We start from the raw sequence: 21,626 nt of genomic DNA, 5'->3' as shown, positions 1-21,626 counted from the left end.
TTCTGGCATTGTTCCTATGCCAGTTGATCGACCCCAGGATTGTGCTCTCAGCCGTGGCCTATGCCTACTATAGCTATAATAACGAACTGCCACGAACATTTATTTTGTCACATACGCATCTTCGCTTACGTTTGCGTATATTATCGATGTCTTTTACAATGCGACGCAGTATTCCTTCAGTAATATTTATACTGTGTCCAGAAATGTTGCCAGCAGGTGGCATGTGACTTTTAACTTGACTAATTTAGCATTCTAATGCTACCCGCCAAAGAAATCCGTTACTTTCCTGCACCCAATTACTAAGCGGCATTTACAACCTGTAATACTATTGAAACGTGTAGGCTATACTATAATCTCTCGTGGCATACGAATGTTACTAATGTGATATTGCCACGTGCCTTTCGGGCTTTGCAGCTGTGACCCTTAAGTTACGAGTATTATCGCGTTTACGATCGCGCAGACCTACCCCGATACCAGTTTGTTACGTTCGACAGGCCCAACGTATCAAGCACGGCGACGACTCATAATAGTTCTGCGCATGCTCTTTGGCCGTAGTTAAATACTAGCCATACAAGAATGATGTTCTCTGTTAGACGACCATGCCCCATGCTCGCACATGTTTCTGCGGCCGCACTAGTTCTTTTCGTTATTCGAGTCACAGGTTCCCCTCTGTAAATGCTTGTCCTGCGTTCGCCAGCGGTGGACCCTACCCTCAACAATATCACCGTCAAACAATAGTTCGAGTTACAGCGAAGCTGTATATGACTAGGTCCGGAAAAAAATGCGTGCGTCCATGGAGCCGTGTATATTGAGAATTTTTCCTCATACGTGGGCCGATCCCAAAGATAGTGCCAAACCGGGCCGACCCGGTGCGGAGATGAAGCAGGCTTTAAATACTCCGCCAAGTTGCAAACATAAGCTTGTTATATTAGGTCCAAATACAACCCGTATCAGAATTAGGCTGATCAGAATAGATACTACACTTTCACCCGCGTCGGCCTTGTCTACGGTCTCACCGCCCTCTCTTTGTCGGCGTTTCAAGCGCTTGCGCAATCGCCTTTACTTTGCTTCCGCTCCCCCGTGGTGGCGGTAATGTAAGCGTGCTGCCCTCCAGGACCGCGAGGCGGCAATAAATGCGAGTCGTCCATGTCGCCCCAATCCCGTAAATTCAAAACGTTTCCCCGAAGCAACGGCCAGGTCAGAGGGAGTTTGTGGGGAAACAGTTTTGCCTGGCCTGGGTAGTGTGTGACTGCATGCGGTTTCCGAGTGACCTCGGAACCACTACTGCACTGCGGAACGTCGAGCAACGCACGAACGCCTTGGCTGCGGAGAAACAGTGTGTCTTCGTTGAGGTGCGAGTCTGTTCCACGTGCCGGTATTCGTTAGTAAAAAGTGTCGTGCCCCAGCTTGCAACAATACATGGGTATGTATACTTCCCGTGGCTGATCATCTTTTGAGGCTCAACATCGTGGAGGAGCGGCTAGTCGCGCCTCGCCTCCCATTTATGTGCATACGGCGTCTGACGCACGGCAAAAAACAGTTTGCCATTAGGGGCCCCCGTACCCAGCTTCACTGGTCATCCCCCTTCACAGAGTGGAATGGCGCTGATTTTTTTAAGCGCCACCTTCGATACGCATCTAAACACGTTAATTTGTTAGCCCACGAATCACTTACCAGTCCGATACAATTGTGTGCGTCAGTAATAAGATCCTCTACTAGAACATGCCTCGCAGATGACAATGACGCATTACTAAAGCATGCCACCAAGTTCATTCACACAACATATCTTTTGTTATGTTACGGTTGGCGTGCAACACCCCAAGCAAGAAGGATGCTCTGCCACCATGCCTCATCGAAACGAAGGACGGATTCCTAATCTGCCATGGTTGTCTCGAGCGAATGACCGGTCTGGCGGGGCCCCGCAGTGCTTGCACGGCCCTTCGTGTGTGTGCATGCCTAAGCGAAACGAAGAATGGATTACTAATTCGTCTTGGTGGTTTCGAGTGGTTACCGGTTTGGCGGACGCACCGCAGTGTTCACAGGGCCCTTTGTGTGTGTGCGTGAAAGCCCTTTCCGCGAACCAACGACGCGCGAAAGAGAAGTGATCAGCTGCTTACAATTCCCACGAACTGTCAACACTTTCCGAGAACCAACGTCGCCTAGAAGAAATGCCCACCGAAGCTGGAACATGCTGCAAATCCACGACGAGGACTTGCAACGTCACCTATTGAGTGCCACTGGCGGAGGCATGCTCATGAAGACGTCAACTGGGACAATGGATCAGCCGCCTATCTACAACCAGAAGCCCTTTCCACGAACTATGAAGCTCTACGGGAGAACTTCCGCGAACCATCGTCGCCTGGAAGAAAGGCCCACCTAAAGTTGAACCTGCTGCAAATATACGACGATGACTTACAGGGTCACTTGCTGAGTGTCACCTGCAGAGGCGCGCTCCTGGAAGGTCGCCGGGTGAATGGGTGCCGTTCCCAAGGGCTGTGTAACTCAGTGCATATCACGTGACGTTGACGTAAGTGGATTTAAGTGACGATTTTGGTGGACCTATTTAATGGGCCCTGCAACGTACTTTTTCACTTCATTCTCTTCTTAGCTTTCACCAACCAATGAATAAACCATGCAAGTTTCGCACGAGAACTCGTCTCGTCCTTGCCTGGTCACTGTAGTCTACCGGATGCCTGCAGCCCACCGACAACGCCACGCTACCCAATAGTAATGTCAATCGAGATTCGATAAACAGGCGTCGCAACAACTCGGCCGCGGTGGGGCACGCTGCCCTGGAGAATGCAACAGATACCAGCCTAAAAAGTCGAATGTGAACAGTGGACATTATGTTTACGCCGACGCACAGCTACACTTTGTCCGCTCCGCAGTGTGTCTCTATTCATATATTAATCGCGCTCCTTACATCACGCCACCCGCCTACATATCTCACCACACCGGTCACGAGCAGCGAGTCCCTCTTACAAATGTTTTAACTTTCTGTCCTGCTCTTGCAAAGAGAGCAAAGGTCAATGCATTCGTGCCTGGATGGATGCACTTAATGAAAATCGTGTATGAAACTGGATAGTCACTGGTACTACCAAGCCCATTGTTCATTCCTTTCTATAAGTTTACCTTCGGCGAACAAGCTACATGGTTCTTGTTTATAAGACAAATTCTAAATAACATAACCGGTTCTGCATAAAAAATAAATCTGCCCTGCATGATTTGTATTATCCACTTTTCCAATTTCAAGACGTGGTGGCTGCACTCCAGTAGAAGCGGAATTGAAGAAAGCGCTCGTTTGCTATGCTTTAGGTGAACGCTATCAAAAAAATAAATAAATAAAGAGGCGGTGGAAATTAATCAGGCACCCTACAGTGTCCCTCATGGCCAACTGTTCAAATTTAAGACTGTAAATCATATGATTTAAATTATTTTCTTCCCTTATTCCCCTATTCATCCAGCGAGTTTATTCTATTCTGCCAAAAAGATTCAGATACATTTCACAGAACATTTTTGAAACAAAGAATTCCGATACCGGTAAATTCGGCGACATTAATCACTGGTTGGATGCTGCGAAATGCTGACAAGAGATGCTTCAAGTTTCAGCGTTATTCGAACAAGCTATGAACGAACCATTTGCGTCCTCAGAAGGCTAATGAAGGAAACGATACGGGAGTCCTTATAGCGGGTGCGCCGTAAGCGAATCAATAATTAAACAGAAGGATGAGAAGAAAAAGAGATACGAAGCGACAACCTACGTAGGAAGAAAGAGTGCGGAAATTGTAGTGGTTTTATCGTTCCCGTTTACCATTAGGTGCGTTTCCATTCGGCACCGCCTTCATCCTAATGGCCCGATGGACAATCGACAATGAGAGTAGGGCACTATGCTAAAGATGCCGACGACGCTGTGTTTTGTACTTGTGAGAGAGAACGAGACTCAGCCACTATCTGGTTTGTGCATCGACAACTGGCTCTTTTCCGATAGAGTTATTTGAGGTCCGTTGCCAGAATTCTTTGCTCGTCAGACGATGAAAGCAAATATGGATTTTGAGACATAGAGCAAACTCAGTGTGCGACAAGCTACTTATTTCGGTTTCTTTCTCGTGCGATGCTTACAATAATCATCCTCATCGCTGTTCTCTCCCTTTTCCTTTGTGAGTCGCTGGCTAGAAGGCACTGGTTCAGGCCGACTGCTCATACGCTTTCTCGCGATGTATCTTTCTATCTTTATAATCAGCGTCACGGTACAAGCGACCCTACGCACTTGGAGCGATGTGGCGCCTGTCTGAAATGTCTCCAGAAGGCATCGACGGCTGCCCGAGCAGACACGGCGCTGAGCTGCTAAGAGCGAGGCGAAGTGAAGGGAAAGAGCGTGTCCGCAGTGCCTAATGCCTGGGAACATTGTGGCAGGATGTTGTTGGCCGTGCGAGGGAGCAAACTTTCTCGAGGAACAGATGGTTGTACTGCTTGTCAGCGATAAGTCTTCTGCCTGTCAAGGGCTCGACGCTATCCTTTATATTTTTGGAGCGAAGAGCAGCCTTTGCCAACGAACGCAGTACATAGTATTTTCGTACCTTGCTGGTGAAGCAGCGCACTGACACGGACACAGAGAAGACAAACAGAAAAAGACGACACTCGCTGCACTCGCAACTATTTTATTTCAGAACACATACTTCATATATATATACCCGCGCACCCTCAGGCGTCAAAGAAAATCAAGGCAAGATTACAGGCATCTTTTAACAATCATTTTCCCGCGCAAACTCGGGCGTCGAAGATATGGCACCTATCTATCATGGTGTGCAATCCCATCGTAAGTAGCAACCCTAACGACCATTTTTATTAAACAGTTTTTTTTTTCCTATTTTTAGTGTACTTCCAAAAAGGTAACCTCACCATTGTTTAGATGTACAGATGGCTGACTGATACAACCCTCTCCCCTCTTGTGAATATGAAAGGCTTCGATTATTTCCCTGGTTAGCTGATCCTTATGGTGTGATAGAACTGTGGTGTCATTGTAAAGCGGCCAGCACCCATGTTGTGTGCAGTGCCCCTTAATGTGGGAATGAATGTTTCCCCCCAATGACCTCTTGTGCTCCGAAAGTCTCGTGTTTACACACCGACCCGTTTGGCCGATGTATACTTTTCCACATGATATGGGCAAACAGTAAACTACACATGACCTGCACTCAACAAGTTTTTCTTTATGCTTGACTGTGCACTTACGACCATTTACTTTTACTTTAGTTGAAACTCTACGATCCAGTGCGGCACATATTTTTCCGAGTTTGTTAGGCGCTGAAAAAACTACTCGTAGACCATATCTGCCACCTACGTTTTTTAAGTTATGCGCAATTTTGTGTGCATATGGTAGTGACACAATTTTTTTGCTTTCAATCTCTTCTCTGTTTCGCTCTTTCTGATAGCCATTGCGCACATAACGAATCAACTTATAAGCTGATGTACAGAGTACATGTTTTTCATATCCTGCATTCTTTAATCTGCTAACTTGTTGGCTGAAAGTTTCTTTTATTTTTTCCGGACAAGACTTGGTTAAGGCCGCCCTCAGACATGAGAAAGCTATGCCACTTTTTACAATTTTAGAGTGTCCCGAATTATAGCTAAGCAAGGGTTTTTCTGATCGTGGATTGTATGACCAGCAAACGTGGTCCTGTGCGTAAGTTAATGCCAAATCTAAAAACTGTAGCTTGCCATTCTTCGGCAACTCGACAGTGAAAGCCAGTCCTTGGCTGTTGTCTTTGAACACATTCAAGACTTCATTCACTCTTACGTCCAAAACACCATGTTCGACTATAACCAAAAAATCGTCCACAAAGCGGAACACTTTCACCGCTAGGTCATTAAGGTTTGCATCTATCGCTTTGTCTATGCTACCTAAAAAAATTGTGCTTAGTACCGGAGCTACTTTTGAACCTATACATATACCGGACTTTTGTCTGTACATAACATTATTCCACATTACAAAGGTGGACTCAAGGTAAAATGTTAATAATTCAAGAAAAGTATTAACTGATACGCCACATTTGCTGACAAATTCCATCTCGTCGTTGTCTTCCGTTATACAATGCCTAACACTCGATAATAAGGGACCATGCGGAATATTGTAATACAGATCCTGTACATCTATGCTGAAGAATTCACATCGTCCAGGGTTAGACGTGCTTAAGTACGTTACTAAAGTTTCAGAGTTTGGTAAAACGAACGGATCGGTAACTATCAAGCCATTAAGGTGGTTTTGAAGAAATGAAGAGACAACCAGCTGCCACGAGTCCCTTTCTGATACTATGGCTCTGAACGGGACGTCAACCTTATGTGTTTTTGCCACGAAAAACAATTCGAGGTGTAGGTTGCACTTCAAAACCACCTTAATGGCTTGATAGTTACCGATCCGTTCGTTTTACCAAACTCTGAAACTTTAGTAACGTACTTAAGCACGTCTAACCCTGGACGATGTGAATTCTTCAGCATAGATGTACAGGATCTGTATTACAATATTCCGCATGGTCCCTTATTATCGAGTGTTAGGCATTGTATAACGGAAGACAACGACGAGATGGAATTTGTCAGCAAATGTGGCGTATCAGTTAATACTTTTCTTGAATTATTAACATTTTACCTTGAGTCCACCTTTGTAATGTGGAATAATGTTATGTACAGACAAAAGTCCGGTATATGTATAGGTTCAAAAGTAGCTCCGGTACTAAGCACAATTTTTTTAGGTAGCATAGACAAAGCGATAGATGCAAACCTTAATGACCTAGCGGTGAAAGTGTTCCGCTTTGTGGACGATTTTTTGGTTATAGTCGAACATGGTGTTTTGGACGTAAGAGTGAATGAAGTCTTGAATGTGTTCAAAGACAACAGCCAAGGACTGGCTTTCACTGTCGAGTTGCCGAAGAATGGCAAGCTACAGTTTTTAGATTTGGCATTAACTTACGCACAGGACCACGTTTGCTGGTCATACAATCCACGATCAGAAAAACCCTTGCTTAGCTATAATTCGGGACACTCTAAAATTGTAAAAAGTGGCATAGCTTTCTCATGTCTGAGGGCGGCCTTAACCAAGTCTTGTCCGGAAAAAATAAAAGAAACTTTCAGCCAACAAGTTAGCAGATTAAAGAATGCAGGATATGAAAAACATGTACTCTGTACATCAGCTTATAAGTTGATTCGTTATGTGCGCAATGGCTATCAGAAAGAGCGAAACAGAGAAGAGATTGAAAGCAAAAAAATTGTGTCACTACCATATGCACACAAAATTGCGCATAACTTAAAAAACGTAGGTGGCAGATATGGTCTACGAGTAGTTTTTTCAGCGCCTAACAAACTCGGAAAAATATGTGCCGCACTTGATCGTAGAGTTTCAACTAAAGTAAAAGTAAATGGTCGTAAGTGCACAGTCAAGCATAAAGAAAAACTTGTTGAGTGCAGGTCATGTGTAGTTTACTGTTTGCCCATATCATGTGGAAAAAGTATACATCGGCCAAACGGGTCGGTGTGTAAACACGAGACTTTCGGAGCACAAGAGGTCATTGGGGGGAAACATTCATTCCCACATTAAGGGGCACTGCACACAACATGGGTGCTGGCCGCTTTACAATGACACCACAGTTCTATCACACCATAAGGATCAGCTAACCAGGGAAATAATCGAAGCCTTTCATATTCACAAGAGGGGAGAGGGTTGTATCAGTCAGCCATCTGTACATCTAAACAATGGTGAGGTTACCTTTTTGGAAGTACACTAAAAATAGGAAAAAAAAACTGTTTAATAAAAATGGTCGTTAGGGTTGCTACTTACGATGGGATTGCACACCATGATAGATAGGTGCCATATCTTCGACGCCCGAGTTTGCGCGGGAAAATGATTGTTAAAAGATGCCTGTAATCTTGCCTTGATTTTCTTTGACGCCTGAGGGTGCGCGGGTATATATATATGAAGTATGTGTTCTGAAATAAAATAGTTGCGAGTGCAGCGAGTGTCGTCTTTTTCTGTTTGTCTTCTCTGTGTCCGTGTCAGTGCGCTGCTTCACCAGCAAGGTACGATGATCACTCACCAACTAGCCCAACTTTCGACTTTACTGAACATAGTATTTTATTTTCGAGGAAATGGGAAGTAGTGGTCGCGGGCATTGCAACTGTTCGGCAGTCAGGTGCGCATCTCAACTGCGCCACCGCGCCTTTGTGGCAGTAAGGAGATGGACAGAATCGAGGAAACGCTCAAGAATTAAAGAAAAAAGGAGTGCACACGCACAAACACACACACACACATCCAAGCACACAAACGCACAGAAAGAAACGCACACACACACACAAACGCCCAAACACACACACACATGCATGCACACGCGTACGTGCAATATGTGCACCCAGCCAGCGTGATATGAAAATGAGCTAGTGGATTCACCGACGCGCACGAGGGGCAAATGATTCCCGTGAAGGAATTGTGAGTACGCATAACAAAAAAGTGTGAAGATCCTACGCATAGCATATTTTGGAATATATGTGAAGCGAAGCTTTCGTGGGAAGGTTAATTAAATTTTATAACGCTGTTTACCGGCTGCGACAGGTTTTTCAGATAAATAATTGCGCTCCTGCAAGGCAAATCATCAAACACAGACACCCCAACCATGCCACCCACGTGACATACGAGGCTGGGAATTACTCGGTCTCCGGGATCGTTCCACTTTTCATCACGCCATTTCTGGGGTCCGCACTGGTTACTGATGCACTCTCTTCCGCACCGGCTCATCTGACTCGCAAAGAAGCCGAGAGAGCGGTCTTGCGTAACATCGAGGGACGCGACATAGAAAGCTCAAGTCTAATAAAGGAATTAAGCTCTTAGCGCCATAGTCTAATTGAAGTGAGAATATTCAGGTAGCACTTCTTGTTACGGCTGCGTAATTCTGCAGAGAACAGAGCCAGCCATCGGCATATCCGTAGCGGCAGTATAGAAGGGCTTCCATATAAACCGATTCATTACATGAGTGCTGTCCCATGTGTGAACAAGGCGGCGGCGTCTGCGGCAGCGGCAACGTTCTGCCGAAAAACGTCTCGCCGTAGGAGCTAAACAGGATTCCAAGCAGTGTTGAAACGTAAGCAGGGCCTTAGGACTTCCGTAACAGCACTCAATCTGTCATACATACCTAAAGCTATCGCTGAAGCGGAAAAAATGACAATTCGCTGACTCAGTGTTGCTATCAAAGCAGTAATCACGCACAGCTCAATAATTTTATGAACTCCTAAGTCGTGGCACTATCTCACAGCAAAGGAACCGGATAATCGCTGTTTATGTGCAAATAATCGTAAGCTCGTTAAGCACTGTCTTAACGTTTGATCTGTCCAGAGCAATTATGGAAAATACAACGTACGCCGTCTTTGTGCCTTACAGCCTGGTGTGCCCTCCTACATGGGTGCACTGCCACTGACACTGTCCCTGTGGCGCTCATAATCCAGCCCGCACCAGAGAGCCTCAACGGAGCTCCGCGACTGTGCAGTGGTTAGCGCGTCTACCTAAAAAAAAAACTGCTCATCGCCAAAATGAAGGCTTAGGGAAAATTTTTAAATTCTCTTCACAGCACCACGATCGCCAGGATAAAAACTGATCATCACCAAAGCGACGGCAGAGTTGATTTTTTTTCTGTATCTTTGCTGCAGGATGATGGTGAAAATAACGTAGAGGGGGTGGCTTGACGACAACGATACGGTAACAAAGACTTGATGGCGTCAAGCAAAGAGCCCACGGACAGAGGAAAACCAGGTGGGAGCTTTCAACGTACTGTGGCAGCAAGAGACGCCTTTTAAACCTCCCAACTTTTCTTATGACTGCCAGAAAAGATGATTACTCCACAGTTTCCCTTCGAGGGCCTTCCCTTTTTCTTAGAGATTCGACTTGGTTCAAGTTTTCTCCCGGAAAACATCTGTACTGTTTAAACGCCGAAGATGTGTTCTTACGCTTTTTTACTCTCTGTGAAAGCTAAATATTCGAAAAAAACAGAAAGCCTTTTAATGACCATATATATATCATAACCGCCCTAAAAGCGAGGTCCCAGCCTGACAGCAAGTGCTTTCTTTCGAAACTTCAAGAAGAGTAAATGTGCCTCGAGAAGCTGCGAAGGGTATTTCCGTCCGCTCCAAGCGAAAATCAATACATTACCCTTTTTTCCAGGAAGGTCGAACACACGTAATTGGGATCCATGCCCTTAGCTATACGCCTAATGCTCGCAAAGCAGCAGAGTCGTGAAAAGAAATATCGGGAAGAGATACCGTAAAGTGTGGAGCAAACAGCGCACTGCAACAGGAAGAAATTTTACTGAGTAAGACGGATAGCTTGAGGCGTAACGTATTAAGGACGTTGCTTATGTACGAATGGCCATAAATTGGTTTAACATTACTAAGCAAGGAAATGAACTAAATATAACAGCAATCTAATGACGCTCTTCACCCTCTTAAGCGATCAAAACGGAAGTAAAAGTCGTATATATATATATATATATATATATATATATATATATATATATATATATATATATATATATATATATATATATATATATATATATATATATATATATATATATATATATATAGTCATGTCATAAGAAGCCAACAAACACTGACAGCAAGGACGACATAGGGAAAATTACTTGTGCTTAACAAATGAAATGAAGAAACGATAAATTGGTGGAAATTAAAGTAGATGTAAAAACAACTTGCCGCAGGCGGGAACCGAACCCACAACTTTCGCATTTCGCGCGCGATGCTCAACCAATTGAGCTACCACGGCGCTGTTTCCCCATCCAATTTCTTGGGTATTTATGTGTCCTAGTAGAACCATGGGAGCGTTAGCCAGCGCCACCACTCACAGACCTTGGCGGCGGACGTGGAACGCGCTTCTTGCCGCAGGCATCACGGGAACGTGATCTTTCTGGGTGAAGGCAACTGGTCAATAAACCCACATATGCTACCTGAAGGCATCAATGTTGCCGGATTCGAGGCCCTCGTCGTGGGTTCGGTTCCCACCTGCGGCAAGTTGTTTTTTCATCCACTTTAATTTCCATTTATTTATCGTTTCTTCATTTTCATTTGTTAAGCACAAGTAATTTCTCCTATGTTGTCCTTGGTGTCAGTGTTTGTTGGCTTCTTATGATAAGACTAATAAAAATCGGGCCCGTCGGTTAACCCCCTTTCTTTTCGTTCATATATGTAAGTTCTGGGTCCGGGTAAATATTCACAGGGAAATAGACGCGCGTATGAAGCGGTTTATTGACGTTTCGGCCGGACCCCGGCCGAAACGTCAATAAGCCGCTTCATACGCGCGTCTACTTCACTGTGTATATATATATATATATATATATATATATACACATATATATATATATATATATATATATATATATATATATATATATATATATATATATATATATATATATGTCAAATATACATATTGGACTGCGCAGCAGTTACCATCAGCAGCCATCAAGCAGATGGATGAGTAGCGTTGCCCTGTAAAAGCGAACCTTTACCATGGGGCCACCTTCAATAGCCCAGTTGAGAAATAGTAAAACTTAGCATTTACTTTATTCGCAAAGCCTCCGAACCACTGTGATTTGATTTTTGAGCACGCCATTGACCACAAGAATTACAAAGCGTAGGTAAACAAGAAAAACAAAAGAATAACAACCTATAGAAACAAGTTTGCACTATGTAAATCAACTCCCAAAGCAAATATAAAAAAATATAAATGCTAATAATTTTGCAAAGCTGACCATTACGAAGCTTAAATTTAGTACCTGCATGAGAGCGATACAGTGCTTACGTAATCTCTTTGTAAGGATTTTCAATTTAGAGGTACCTTTCATACCAGTGCGTGTGATATTTCCTGTTTCTACATTATAATTCTTACAACGTATTTTTTTCGTATCTACACAATCTTTAAAAATGATGCTTCACACTCTGCAAATTTGACAAGCACATCTTTTTTGCCTCAATACAAACAAGTGACAGAAGTTGGTGTAATTTAACCTGTTTAGAAATGTAACAAATTTATTTGAAATTAGTTCACCGCTACCTAACTGAAAGCTTGTGCAGTTTTCATCTGTATATGAATACGCAGGCAAACATTATAATTTCGCCTATGTACTTCTCTCATATGTGCAGGAGCCTCTTAGTGACCTATAACGATTTTGTGCTATTTAATGTTTGTTAGCATTTGACGCCATCATATTCAAATTCTCGATTCATCACCAGAACTTTCCTTAGTGGAAGTAAAAAAAAAACACTTGTGCGTGGTCTTTTATTTTGTTGTTGTTGTTCTAAGTACATGCTGTAAGTGCACGCATGTTAAGTGTACGCGGATATCAAATGCCTTATTATAGGAAGGCACGCGTGTGAGCAGGAAAGAAAACAGCTACATTCCTGTGTTAAAATGGTAGCGACACGTTTTCGTACTACCGTGAAGTTTTTAGTACGACTAGAAGCGGTCTAAAACGTTGTGTGCGGGTTTTCATCGAGTTCTGTGAGAACTAAAACGTTCACCAAACTTTTGCTATCTTGAAGACATGAAGGGAAGCCTGGGGAGATGTGCATTACCATTTTTTTGAGTGCGGGTCGGTTATGGGCTAAATAAGAATTTTACGTCTTCATTTACTGCCACTATAGGTGCTTTATTTGAAAGGATTATAAAGATTTCATGCAGCTTTAAAAGAACCAACAATGTCCCTAGCGAACTCTATGTTCCACGAAATTTAGGTTTAGTGTATATAGGGGGAGGGAAGTTAGGGCATATTATGTGTAATGTGTGATATATCTTGAATGTGTCTTGCTTTGTTATGAGACTTGTAAATAATTACTCAATATAGTTCTTAGGCGATCGCCATCTTCTCACTTAATAAAGTCGCGTTGTATAAATTTGGTGCAAATAGGGGGCAGAAAATCTGTGGTGTGTTATGAACGTTTCAAGGTGACGTATAATTTAACTATATTTACTGGGAGAGCTATAACAGCCACAGAAATCTGACTTCAGTAAAAATATTGGGAAAATTATGGCTGATGTACATACGAAGCCAAAAGTACGAGAGTTGAGGATACAACCTTCGCTAAAAGTTTCTTATACGACTGCTTGAAAGCGTCATATTCGGACAAAGCTTTAATTTTTGTAGTGTAATTATAAGCAGCTAAACGTCCACGTAGGAAACAGCTTCGCCGAAAATTGAGCTGCAATCCTGCAAGATCTGACAAACATGCCGTCTTCTATTTTTTGGCGCTCGCGCGCACTAACGTAGACTATCTCACGACTCAGATAATCAAACCACTCAAACGTCTTCAGTATTGAACAAATAGTTCTTTTCGAATGCTTATTTCAGTTACCCGTCGGTGAGTTCACGTGGCGTTGTCTTCCACCGACCTGACGGGCGGAGCCACCTTTCATAGATAGGCTGATTATCGTGCGGTAACCAAGGCTAGCCCAGCTGTATCTAAGATGCAAACATCTTAGATGCTATCATCAAATATTCTTTGTGCATCTTTTATGTGTATCGTGATACATTCGCCAAGAAGTGTCATTGTATTACGATTCGGCATAACAACTAAGGTATTGTGTATCTTAAAGCGGCCTTGCAATGCTCCCGAGTCACCTTTTTTGGGTAGCCCCGATATCAGCATTACGATGCGGCAATTTGGAGTACAATAATCGCGATGATGAGTCACGATGAGTCACAATGAATACTGGCTTAAAGCTTACTGTGCGGTTTACATTCCGACCATGTTGCGAGTTCTGAAAAAAAAAACGACCGCGGTGTTTAGTGCTACAGCAATTTAAGCATCGCCCGATTACCACACAGTTAGGACGAAGTGTTGCAATCGCGCGAACGGTGCTTTAACATTCCGAGCGCATGGCATGCCAGTGGCAACCTCGAGGAAGCTGTTGTAGCTGTAGAGGTGGCGCCATGAGTTCCGAGATCGGACCACGCCCTGCCCAATCGCCGAGGCCATGGGAACAATATAAAAGGCCGAGAAGACTTGGCAACCATGACGCGCCGACTTCCGCAAAAGTCTGAATGCTAAAGGCGCCACCCTGAGATGTCATAGCTGAATGAAATGTGGGATTCAGAACCACGAAAATCGGAGTTGATGGTAACCCTTCTCGTTCTTGTATTTTGATATTTACCTGACGGATAACTTGGGTTTGCATGCTTTAATACTTATAGTTCATTTTCTTCTTTTTTTTTTTACAAACTGACAATTGATCTACAGCATATATAGTAACTTGAACGAAGAGTTGCGCAGGCGCTTTGGTACAGATGGTACTCCTAACGCAAATTACACGAACACATTCAGAGTAACTAAAGCTAAGCGTACCTAGAGACTTCGTGCTTTTTAGCTTTCTTTCAACCACTAGAGAGCACCAGCCCCTTTGTTGCGACAAGAGGATGCAGTGCGGCGCGCGCATAGGAGGCGGGTAAACCGAAGCTGAAGCAATCATTTTTATAGGCGGCGTTCCACATCTCACTAAAGAAGCGGTGTCATAGCGAATATAAAGTAGCAAGACTCCTTCCTGGAATAAAATAACGCCAGAGTAAAAGAAAAAAGAAAATAACCGCCGCCATTTGTTAGTGGCTATGGTGTTAGGCTGCTGAGCACGAGGTCATGGGATCGAATCCCGGCCACGGCAGCCGCACTTCGATGGGGCGAAATGATTAAGGAAAACCGTATACTTAGATTTAAGTGCAAGTTAACGAACCGCAGGTGGTTCAATCTTCCGGAGTCCCCACTCCGCATGCCTCATAACCAGATTGTGGTTTTGGCACGGAAAACACCATAATTAATTTTTTTTCAACAAATAGCGGGTCAAAAGGTATTCTTCAAGCATTAAAAAGAAAGTACGGGCTGCGCTAATGCAAGAGACTAGTCAGAATTGCCACTCGACAACGCTATACATTATACATTATATAAATTATACATTCTAACGACCAGAGTTGTGCTGCTACAAAATAACTGTCACTGTCGCCCACATGACCGTGGTTCTGAAAGGGGAGCTCCCTCGAGGGTCACATCCTACGCAGCAGGTCCCACAACTGCGTCACTACAAATGACTGCGGACTCAGTAGTTCACGTTGTCATGCGCCCGACGAATTCCATGTGACCAGTGACTTTTTATTTTACTGTGCTAAGGCGTTATTGCCTAACACTCGGGCTATTCCTTGCTTTAGGGATGCCGCAGCGTACCTGTACTATGACATGTGGCATAACTGCCACGTGCTGCACATTACGACACGCACTGATGCACACTGCCAACATATAAATGGCTTGTGCGCCTTAGGGCCGGAGGTGACAGGCAACGATGGCCTGAGATGATGGCCAGCTGTTATGTGGATGAGGGAAAGCATCGCGCTCATTATTTTTTTTATTGAATTTTTATAAATCATTGCTTTAGTTTACGTAACTTTGATTTCAGTCTGGCTTGAACGGAGGGCGGGTATCAGCAAGGCCGACTTCGCAACACCCTAAAAAACAAAGAAAGAAACACATCTTGTGCTTAGCTTGAGGTGGAGAGAGGATGCATTCTGTAGGTGTCCATATGGTGCACATGTCCACTTTGCTGCTGAAGTACTCATTGGCTGGGGGCGCCCTTCTCCTTCTGACGCATACTCAAGCCAAGCCAATCGGATCTTCAGCAGCAGACACCATGTACGTGTCCATTTGGTGGACACTTACAGAATACTCCCCCCCCCCCTGGATTTGAACCACGAACTCCACAGCCACGACATGATCCATCTACCACTATTGTAAATATTTTTTTATCTTGAATATGTTGCAAGAAGACGTCGAAATGAGGAAATCATAGGAACCGTCATTTACTTTGCGCACACGAAGAAATCACGCATCCAACAACTGCTCTGTTTCTTCCGAACGCCCTACGTGTATGGCACACAGTTTCACGCAGGAATGACCATGTAGGCCTTTAGCTGCATGCATGTTAGACGCACTTCCCACTTTACTTTGAACGCTACACATGTCCCACCGGAGTCAGATGGGCAAATCTAGTGACATGTAGAGCGAGCGCACTTCGCCGCGTCCAGTGTCAGTTTGACGGAACGCTGCTTGACGAGAAAGGAAAGAGTCATTTCATATTGATGGCAGCGCCTATCGGTAAGTCAGCCAGCCCATAATAGTCTCGTTATTTCAGCCAATCTTTGCATACTAGTTTTAACACGATGATTATCACCAGCTAAGACCACACGATACTGCATCAAACAGCCAAGCGGCGCGATACGTGTTACGATACGTGTTGCTGTGACAGAGTGACGGCGTCTAGAAAGCGACACTAATTTTGAGGGCAGAGAAACAATTACTCTTCTCATATTCAGGGGCGCTTAAATCATGTTCAATCACAGAAAATGATTTAAGAATTCGCGCTCACCATCCGCGGACTATTGCTTCAGATCTCAAGGGCTTCCATGGAGCCTCCTCACTTGGAAGCGACGGAGTGAATTTGACGATCAGCCTCGCACGCTAACTTGTTCGGCAGCCAACCATTCAAAACATTTCCTCGTGACTTTCTCGACGACACCAACGGCAATGTGTACTAAGAGAAAGTGACACTAAATTTTCCCGTCTGACAGGGTAAAAGATACCTACACTACTTGACCGAAGACTATATGTTGTCCTAAGATAATGATCATATACCTGACATGGAGGCCTGCCGCTGATGCTAAACGGTATAAAACGTATACATACGGTGCAGTGTTTACGGTTTAGAGCGGGAAAAACATAGCGAACTTGTTTTTCCCGAATTGGACTGTTGTTGAGAAAACTGCGATGCTGCGAGAGCCACGTGCTCCGATGCAAGATGCCTTGCGAAGACAACGTCACCTCACAGCCTGCCACCTTTGATTCGCTTTCCTATTTGCACCCGTCTTGTATTTTGCTGCGCCGAGAATGGAAGTGGGGAGGACCCATGATACCGGGTCAAGGAATCCTGGCATTTGTATTCATTCACTTCACTCTGCGGCCACTGCGGTGGATGGTCAGGTGCTCTCATGGTAAGCCACAGCCATGTCTACCTAGGGAATTATTTAGGGTGAGCGCTGTAGCGATGGGGTGGAGGGGAGGCGAGGGGCTGTGGGGACTATTAGGCTACAAATAAAATGTAATTCTCGCAAGTATTGATCGAAATTCAAATGAACTCCTACTTCCAGCACAGACAAGCCGTTGTATGGCGTTGTTTTCTTGCCAGGCTGATTCGCAAGCACACTGATTCCGTACACTAGTTATAATTACAGTGTTTAATAGCATAAGCTGCAGCCACACACCGGGCATCAGCGTCTACGAAACTAGCGAGAATGATATTCACTGAAGAGATAAAACGAAGGGGTCAATGCAGAAAGTTGACCACACACGTACAAAAAAAGAAAAAGAGTAGAATGAAATTTTCTCTGGGAGAATACACTAACCATTCCATGTTCGGATGGAAATGGAAATTTAAAGCCCTGAGCCCTATGCATGCAACAGTGGAGGTTCAGCCTTTCCGGTTTAAATTGACCAAAGAACCAAAAAAGGTAGGCCAACTTTTTTCCGGGAACGTGGCTTTAACAGAAAAGGGTTACCGAAATTAAATTTCGCAGAGTGAAAGATGGCAGTGCAACTGCAAGCAAACATTTATTCAATCGAGGGTCCTTGGGGAGGTCACGGTTCACTGCAGCCCAAGAAGTTTTTATTTCTTATTTGCAGCAATTTCACCAGTAGCTGCGATAAAAACCAGAAACGCGAAAAGGGCATGCACAAAGAGTGGGAGTGGAGAAAGGATCTGTCTGGTCACGGTTCTTGCCGTCTACGAGCTGAGGTGAATAAACTGGCCATGTTCACTGGTGGAAACGTGGAGTCGCCACTAGCCTGTCGTGTTTTAAACTATTATTAGTTGGTCTGCTAGCCGCGTAATGTTACAAATAAAACCTTCAATTATTTGTATTCGCATATGAAATACATTTTCCTAATTTTCGCCCGTTGTCTTGTCGCCCTATGGAGTTGTGCCTTTGCTAGTAGAGAAGAGCTGGGATATCAGAGACGCTAGGCAGCTGAATACGCAATAAGGCGAACTTTCTGTTTAAATTATTCTAGCTTTAGGTTTCAAAATATTCAAAAACCTAAATAAACAAGAAAAATGTCCATTCTAATGGAATGTGTTCTGTTTCAGAGGGTTGTTTCAAAGGACCATCGCATTGAGCCATGAAACTATGGTAGCGTTACTTACCTGAAGGGGCCATGAGTCAGTAGCTGCATTGATCTGTCCATGTGTGGAGGTCTTTTGTACAAAAGTTTAGCCGGTGCACTGACTTCGAGACAAGGGGCAGTGAAGACTAGCGGATTCCAATATCGCCTTCTCGTTTAAAGATGCCTTCACTAAAATAAAACTGAAATTAAATTAAATGCACAGACTAGGGTTCTTTCGACGATACCTTTGTCCGAGGTATTAAAGCTGCCACTCGAAACACCAAACTTGTGCCGACAATAGCATGACGAAAGCATCGCGTGCATTAACATGGCAACAAGAGAGCCATGGAGCAGCGGATGTCACTCTTTCATTGCTGTAGAAGTACTCTTTTTTGCCATCTTTAATTGTAGAATCGAGGACAAACATTATCAAGTATATGTGCACGATTTAACAATCCCTCTTTAATTTTATGTGAAATTATGACGGGCGTCGGTCGTTTTCTTAAGCCAATTAACCCAATTCGTTATATCATCAACATATGTACGAAACGACGCGCTAGGCTCATAACGTCATGAGTCCAATTATGAAAACGCGCCTGATGGCTTTCTCCGGATGCACTGCCCCAACAGCTGTGGCAGTAAAATAAAACGGCCCAGCCTAATGAAGAGCGCGCAAAAAATAACTGTTCTTTTACCCTCATCACCTGCAAAAAAAAAGCGAAGTCGATTATGCGCCGAGAAACTTGTTTCCCTTTATGCATATTGAATAAGCAGGCTGGTCACAAGCTGTAGACAATACCAGCCGGAAAATGCTTCAGAGTGTGGAGCGCGTTTTCCCGTGAAGCCGCCTCGGGCGCTGGGTTGCCTATGTTTAGAGGAGCGTACTCACAGCAAAGGAAGTTGCTCTGCTCGAGCCCTGTAGGAGACGGGGCGAAGCACCTCCCCTGGGTACCTGCGCGCCGGTGCCGCTTCGCTTCAATGCTCGGCCGCACAGGACGCACTGGCGCTCCACGGAGCGATGCCACGCTAAGCCGTGTTCACCCAAAGTAAGTGTGGATCACCTCAGGTCGCTATTTCAAAGACGGCACTAGCCTGCATGAGCATAAAATACTACACTACGAAGCACATATTTGCTGACGAATCCTCCACTCAACATAGCTCTTCCTGTGGTATCTTTGTTACTGCCACAGACCAGATAATTTCATGGCGTTTAGAGCGAGTAGCGTCATCAACATTGTCTCAGCTGTACGCGATGAATCTAGTGCTAAGATACGTACTACGACAGCTTCAACAACAGTGTACAATCTTCACACGCCCGAAAGCAGCATTCCAAATCCTTTGCACGAAAAGCACCAAATCAAGCCATTACATTTTGGTACAGGACATAGCATACCTACACCGCTTGGCATTTAACGCTGGACATGCGATAGTATTTCAGTGACTTCCAAGACACTGCGGTTGCATACACGAACAATGTTCTTCTTCGCAATGGCGAGACCACAAATATATCTTATGACAACGGCGGCGCCTTGGAATCTCTAGAGTACATCATGATTGAGTGCCCACCTTACAGATACGAACGACGTCAATACAAAATGAACATAGAAATGCTCGACGTTGGCCCCTTGGCATTTGCACCGATGCTGGGTCGACGGCCTTGCCCATCAAAGCAACGCAACGTCCTCGGATTCTTGTTTTTATACATTGCGTCAATTCGTTTGCTGTCTGTACTCTGACTCGTCGTCTCATCAAATAGATTTTTTTTGCATTTACGGTCTACGTTCGTCGCATGGAACACTTTACTGCTCTGCTGACTTATTCTAGTCATGTGCGCATTCAGAGCACACGTAAGACACCTTGCTCGAGCCCTTGTCCATCATCTAGCCTCACTGCCAGAGGATCGACCACATGCCTCCTTTTGTCAGACAGTCCTGTCCAATCGTGCATACCTTCCATCAGGTTATAGAGCTCCAGCGAGAGCTCCGTTTCCCCCATGGTGCTTGGCTCAAGCGAAAGTTCGACTAATGAAACCAGGAATACGAAGAAAAGCACAATTCTCGTCTCTAGCACTCAAGCAGCTTTCACTGCTCTTTCTATATGAGACATACAACGAGCATCATCATCTATATGCTGACGCTTCAACCACGGTGAATGCGTCTGCAGGAGAGGTGATCTTACCTGCAAAAATCTCCACCGTAAAGATTCGACTATCTGACCAGACTACATCGACTACCGCGAAACTCGCTGCTATTTGTTGTGCCCTTCGCGTAATTTCTGATCAACTGCCCAAGAAATGGAGCATGTTCAGTAACTCCAAGGCTGCTCCAACCAACCAAGGCTCATTGGTTGGTTTCTGCCTTACGCCGCGGACCCCACGAAGGTCTAGTTCTAGAAATCAGACTGCTGCTTCACCACGTCGTTGAGAAAGGACACAACATCACGTTACTGTGGATTCCAAGCCACTGTGGCATAATTGGCAATGAACATGCCGATGCAGCAGCACGATTTGCACATGGGGAGGGCTTGGAAGACTGCATTCCATTGCCAAGAACAGACGCAGCAATGAAAATTTGTGTGGTTGCAAATGTAGCCATAAGGTCGTTATGGAACACACTAAGTTTGAAGCACACACATCTACACCTACTGGACCCATCCCTTCGACTTCGACCCGCATCTGGACTCTCTCGACTCGAAACAGCAGTACTTTGCCGACTGTGGCTTGGTGTCGCTTTCACAAGAGATTTCGCCTTCCGAGTCAGTATGGATGAGAGCGCGGCAATCAGTCACTGTGGCGGTGACGATGCTATGGAACACTCGCTGAAATTGCTAATGCGCGCGATACTGCACGCACCGGATGTCATTAGCAGCCCTGTTGGCCATGCCTTGACGACAAGCCACTTTCAGAACAGACAGTCTAGGAATGCCGACACGAACTGCCGTCGCACCGAAAGTCGTTAAAGGCTTTGTTGACCTTTTTACGTGGCAGTGGCCTATTAGAAAGACTAGAATGATCCCATCCCGTTCCCCTTCTTAATTTTTTTTCACGCCTTTCTTTTTGTCCTCGCTGTTCTTTCCGTCCTTGCTTCGCCTTTCCCTTCCCTAGTGCAGAGCAGCAAACCGGAATCTTTAACTCTGGTTAACGTCCCTGACTTCGTCTCATTCGCATCTCTCTCACCCTACTGAAGTGCTGATAATGTCACCAGAACTGCATTTTTTTATTTTTCTTGTGCCCGCCTTTAGGGTCGTTCTTCTCTTGTGTCCCATTCCCTGCAGAGTAGCATGCAGGCGGAAATACGCTGGCTAAAACTCTGCCTTTTCTATAAAGCGCTTTCTCTCCCTTTTACACCATCATCAGCAACAGCAGCATCAGGCTGCATGTCGAAAACTCT

General features: G+C 44.7%; 2 protein-coding genes and 1 non-coding gene across 8 annotated transcripts in view; 1 reads left to right on the top strand and 2 right to left on the bottom strand.

The window, feature by feature from the left end:
* Positions 1–21,626, bottom strand: part of LOC139055900 (gonadotropin-releasing hormone receptor-like) — a 563,383-nt gene that overhangs the window by 483,857 nt on the left and 57,900 nt on the right. The gene's annotated exons all lie outside the window — the stretch shown is intronic.
* Positions 824–1,011, bottom strand: LOC139056474 (U2 spliceosomal RNA). The gene has a single exon (XR_011512368.1). It is a non-coding gene; the product is annotated as a U2 spliceosomal RNA (small nuclear RNA).
* Positions 19,025–21,626, top strand: part of LOC139055901 (uncharacterized) — a 127,212-nt gene continuing 124,610 nt past the window's right edge. For 4 of the 6 annotated variants that reach the window (XR_011511991.1, XR_011511987.1, XR_011511990.1 and 1 more), the window contains exon 1: positions 19,025–19,283. The gene's annotated coding sequence lies outside the window, so the exon portion shown is untranslated. The remainder of the gene's footprint in view (positions 19,284–21,626) is intronic. The other 2 variants (XR_011511988.1, XR_011511989.1) reach the window with 2 other exon arrangements.

This window comes from Dermacentor albipictus, chromosome 2, assembly GCF_038994185.2.
Source record: "Dermacentor albipictus isolate Rhodes 1998 colony chromosome 2, USDA_Dalb.pri_finalv2, whole genome shotgun sequence".
Taxonomy (NCBI): domain Eukaryota; kingdom Metazoa; phylum Arthropoda; class Arachnida; order Ixodida; family Ixodidae; genus Dermacentor; species Dermacentor albipictus.
Note: the sequence above shows the minus strand (reverse complement) of the source record. Positions and strands in the feature narration are given on the sequence as shown.